Below are 6,000 nucleotides of genomic sequence, written 5' to 3' on the forward strand. Positions count from 1 at the left end.
AATAAAACAACTCTTGCATTCATTGATATTTTTGGATCTTTTTGATAGTCCAGCTAATTAATTTCTGCACTGTTTTATTATTTCCTTTCTCCTGCCTGCTGTCAGCTCATTTTGTTGGTCATTTTCCAATCTCTTAAGCTATCATGTAGGTGAATATTTTTTTATCATTAATTTGTTTTTAAATGTAAGCAGAGTTAAAACAATTGTTTGTTTGAGGGGCTACACCCAGGTATGCTCAGGGTTTACTTCTGGTTCTCTCCTCACTCTTGGGATCACTCAGGATTACTCTTGGGATCGCTCTTTGCAGAGCTCAGCATACCATTCTGAGGATCAAACCTCAGTGAACCACTTAAAATGTCAAGTGCCCTATCAACTGTATCAAGTGAGCCCTTAAAAGTTTGTTTATTTTATGGGCCCGGAGAGATAGCACAGCGGTGTTTGCCTTGCAAGCAGCCAATCCAGGACCAAAGGTGGTTGGTTCGAATCCCGGTGTCCCATATGGTCCCCCATGCCTGCCTGGAGCTATTTCTGAGCAGACAGCCAGGAGTAACCCCTGAGCACCGCTGGGTGTGGCCCAAAAAACCAAAAAAAAAAAAAGTTTGTTTATTTTTAATGTAGGAAACAATATAGAAACAAGACTAACCCAGCTGGCTAAGAATAACTGTGATGAACTAGTACTTCTGAGCTCCACTTGGTCTCATCCCAAAAAGTAGCTAAGATCTATGCATTGTGTATTATTTGTACTATAATTAATTTAAAATTTATTTTTCCATAATATAAACAGCCTTTTCAACATAACAGGCCTTACATCATTTAGACATGGGCTGTCAACTTCATATTTGATTGCGACTTCTCTTCCAACTGTTTGGTTTTAGTTTTAAATTCTCTTCATTCACATTTCTATAAATCTTTCATGTATGACCTGTTCTCACATTTAATCATTTTTAATTCTATATCATCTTCATTTAGAGCCTAAGACATACTTTCTCAAGTGTGTCTTCCAATCACTGATTAAAAATGTAGGTGGGTTGTTGGAGCTACACATCAATTCTTGGGGTCTACTCTTCACTCTGAGCTCAAGAATTGCTCCTATGGGAACCATGAATATAAAGTCAGTACCTTATCCTGCTCTCTCTCTCTCTCTCTCCCACACACACAAAGAAGGTTTTATTTCTTGTAGTTTCATTTGTTTGTATGTTTGTGATGGTGCAAGTAAAGCCCAGGTCTCATGCAAGGTGGAAGTGCTTAGGGAGCCTCACTCCCCCCATCCCCCAATTGATGACATGTAGATCCATGTTATATCTTTACTTCCATGTGGTTTTCATTCTTATTTTTCATTTTTAGAAGGGACTTGATTTACAACTGGTGCTCTGGAGTTCTGGAACTTTCCCAGAAGTTCTTGTCTAGCTGAGTAAATGTGAGAATCCAAGGGTACGGTGCTGGTTGGGCCCTGTGATATTACTCAGGCTGTCCTACCATGGACCAGTAACTTCTAGAGCCATACCTAAAGGTGCTTAGACTTCATCCAGCAATATTGGGAAACCATGTGGTGCCTGGGTTGGCCTCATGGAAACATTTGCCTTAATCCTTTTATTATTTCTCTGGTCCCTTGATGTGAATTTTGTTGTTGTTGTTGTTGTTTTGTTTGTCTGTTTGTTTGGGGAGTTGTTTGTTTGTTTTGGACCACACCCAGTGACACTCAGGAGTTACTCCTGGCTATGTGCTCAGAAATCACTCCTGACTTGGGGGACCATATGGGATGCCATAGGAAGCAGTCCGTTCTAGGCTAGAGCAGGCAAGGCAGACACCTTACCACTTGCAGCACCGCTCTGGCCCCTTGATGTGAATTTTAATTACAATGTTGGATATTTACTCTGCATCTTATTCAAAATCAGTGTACTTCTTTTCTTCTTGCTTCTATTATTTATTATCTCATAAATGTTCTGCTGTCTTACTTCTTACAGAAAATGCGAAGTCTTTAGGGCTGACATTATATCCTTTTTCATAATTCTACCCTTCCAGAAAATTTTAAGATGATGTTTAATTTCTGAAGTTTTATATTTTTTTCAATTTACTTATTTCTTTGGTTTGAGGGCCACACTTGGTTATGTTTAGGCCTTACTCCTGGCTCTATACTCAGGAGACACTCATGGTAGGACTCAGGATACCAAATGTGATACCGGGAGGGAAGCCAAGCAAAAATAAAGGCAAATACATATCCTGCTGGAAAACACCTTACTAGCATTATTATTCTACTTTATTATTATCTGGTTTAATCATTTAATAATTCTTAAATAAAAAAGAGTTCCATCAGAGTTTATCATTTTCCAAAAGACATAGTACTGTACATCATTCTAGGTTATACTTATTTTCAATTTAATGAACCATTCATAAGATGGACATTTGTATCAAAACACATAGTGACCAAAGGCAATGCAGAGCAAGCCTAAAGTCTGAGAAAGATGTTGCCCAGTGAGCTTCAGAAGAGTGTGGCTTTGGGTCTATTATGATCTGACTGATGGGTATGGCTCCTGCACAGTTCTCAAAGTCTATTTAGAAATTCATCTGCTACACTGGCTCGTGATAGAGTGAGCCCATCAATTGCAAATGCAAGAGAAAACGTCTAGATGAATCTTTGTCATACATCAGATAAATGAGTTTGGTAAGCAAGGAAATGATGCAGACAAGATTAAAAGGGAACTTTTATCAAGAACTATGACACTATTTATTTACTCTACTAATTGAAAGAATTGTATCTATTAAGATCGAAATATACCTGACAAACACTTCGTTAAGGGTTAGTCTCAATGGAGTATATAAATGTTAGAAAACAGCATTTTTAAAATACTTTTTATCATTAAAGCTTTTACAAGTTCATGCATTGCCTTTTTTTAATAATGAGGTGAAAATTTTCCAGGGCCTGGAAATATGCTAATGTCTGCGAAACATGCAAAAATTCCAAGTCTTACCATCTGTTAGATGATTCATTTGTAAATCTGCCTCGTATTCCTTTGGGAAGTTACAGGGCTAATTTTTAACCCAGTTGTGAAAACTTGGAGGGAATGAACTGAGTAACAAAGAATGTATAAAAGTGCTCTAAGCACCTGGAAGATGTGCCACATTCATATGAGGAGGGTTAAAAAGGACCTTAATCAAGAGGCCAGTTTCATTTATTATATGAAAAAAAATAAAGAAAAAAATGACTTTCACACACTTCTAAGTGTTAAAATCATGTCAAGGGGAGGTTTTGTCTCATTTCACATGCCCGACTATTGGGTTACACCTTATTTTGCCCAAAACAAAGATCATCCTTGGTTTCTGTGTATGTTTGTTTACAACTTGGACTTACACCCAGACAGAGATGGTCTTACTTATAAACCTGGCTGGGTTTACTGCCCCACCCAGGGGTGGTCCCTGTACTCAATAAAAGTAGTTGTTCTGGCAGACAGCTGTCTCCATAGTAGGGAGAATACTGCCAGACTACTTGTCTCATGCTCAGCCTGGTTTGGATTATTTTTTGTGTGACGCTGATTCAGACTCGTTTGCCTGGGCTTCAAGATTCGGTGCATGGGGTGATTTTACACTCAATAAAGTAATATTGATAATCTAGTAATGATTTAAAAAATAAGTGGTAAATATAGTGTCATTAGAATAAGTGTTGGAAGTAACAGCATGGCGATTTGAAGAATGAAAAAGGGAGGCTACAGAGATAGCTCAGAAATGGTCTGAATGCTTCGCATGCTGGAGACACAGGTTCAAGCCCCCATGTTACAAATTCCTTGAGCACTGCTAGAAATAAACCTACAAGCATGAATCGATAATCAACCCTTAAGCACTACAGCCCCCCAAAAAGAGTCACAGAGGCAAAAACTCTTCCTCATTGTCACTGAAACTACCATTTCTGGTAATAAGACAGTAAATCATCTTGGCAGTAAATTCCTTTAGGGAAGTGATAATGTCGCATTTATTTTTATACCCCTGTACCTAAAATACTTTTTTTTGTTTTTTTGAGTCACACCCGGCCGCACTCAGGGGTTACTCCTGGCTCTATGCTCAGAAGTTGCTCCTGGCAGGCTCAGGGGACCATATGGGATGCCGGGATTTGAACCACTGACCTTCTGCATGCAAGGCAAACGCTTTATACCTTCATGCTATCTCTCCAGCCCCCTTAAAATACCTTTTTAAAGTTAATGTTTTTAAATGTCTCTGAGATCTGATGCTATAGAAATCACTTAGAATAAGAAATCTTATTTGGTACTATTAAATAAGAGAGCTTAGTGTGTTAACATGCACTAACATGGAAACTATACAATTCTTCCATAAGTTCCAGTAACTGCAGCTGCAAAACATGAGAATTTCAAGAAATCTGTGCCACTGTAAGGACAATGCTCGGAGCTTGATTGCAAGATGATGCCCAATAGAGAGGCTCATTTCATAACCTCCCAAACTATGTTCATCCATCCTAGGGTTTAAACCATGGCTTAGCTGTGGGAAAGTGCACACATGATAATAACCACTCTAACCCCTTTATTTGCTGGTCCGAAGTAGGAGCTATGCATAAAGTGAGGCACTTCTAAGTGTCCCCCTATATACTTGCTCAAACAACGTACAATGGGATGCTGTGATGGATCATGGGAGAACTGTAAGTTAAGGTACTTTCATAGGGACCAAAGTTACATAACAACAGATAAGGCATTGCCTTGCATGCAGCTGACCTAAGTTCAATTTCCACTACCCCCTATGCTGCCTCAAGCCCTAAGTACTTCTAGGTGTGTCCCAAAAGCCAGAAACAATAATAAAATAAAATAAACCTGCATTGGTAAGTGAGTGGGAACTAAGAGCTGTTCAAAAAATAATAGAGTTTTCAGCACTTGTTTGAAATTATTACAGATCTGAAACAATTGAATCCACCTAACCTATGCTGAACATACATAGGACATTTATTGACACTGATTAATAAAACATAGTTTCTGCTTTCCAGAAACTCTTAAGGCAAACATATAGGATGAGGTTATTAAAATTATGTAGTTAATGCTGTGTGAAGCATGTAATAATAGTATGACTATAGAGCATTATGTAGAACAAAAGACAAAATGGCACTCTCATCTCCACCACCAAAAAGCCCAGCAGCATTTGCCCACACCTGCCATCTTCCTAGCAGAAAAACAGTCAGCTACACTTCTAAGCTCCAGAAGAAAATGATAGACTCTCCCCATATAGTCTGGTCCAAGCCAAAAACTCTGGAGCAATCTCAGAATGGGTAGAGGCAGATTCTCCTTTTCTGCCCAAAGTTGCAGTAGCCCACAGCCACACACCATCACCCTCATCCCCCACCCCTAGAAATGGCCAGCTCTTCAATTTAACCTTACTAAACTGCCACACCACCAAATTATTCAAGATCTACAGATCCTTAAAATGTCATAGTAGTGTTAGCCAAGTAAGATCACATATTGTGTGCTGGGAAAGTTACATAGAAGACAACCAAGCTCAGTGAGTGAGACTAAACAGGAATACAGAAGGCTCGGGGCCAGAGCAGTGGCGCTAGAGGTAAGGCACCTACCTTGAAAGTGCTACTCTAGGAAGGACCTCGATTGGATCCCCTGGCACCCTATGTGGTCCCCCTAAGCCAGGAGCGACTTCTGAGTGCCTAGCCAGGAGTAACTAACCCCTGAACATCAAATGAGTGTACCCCCCCAAAAAAAAAACCAAAAGCAAAAACAACAACAATAAAAAGAAATACAGAGGCTCAACTAGCACAAAGCACAACACATTAAGTCCTTAGACAAGAGCATTAGTAAAATTAGGGAAAGATAGAAAAATTATTTCAAATTGACCCTATTGATATAAGTTTATACATTTTATTTGCCTTTGTGCTGCAACAAAACAATATGAAATAATTTTGTTTGTATAGGCAAGGGGATAATAGGTTTGGGGGGGGTGAGAAATTTGGGAGACTGGTTGATGTTCACATTTGTAGTGGGATTGTGTTTGAAAATTTAA

The sequence above is a fragment of the Suncus etruscus genome, chromosome 13 (genome assembly GCF_024139225.1).
Source record: "Suncus etruscus isolate mSunEtr1 chromosome 13, mSunEtr1.pri.cur, whole genome shotgun sequence".
Lineage (NCBI taxonomy): Eukaryota > Metazoa > Chordata > Mammalia > Eulipotyphla > Soricidae > Suncus > Suncus etruscus.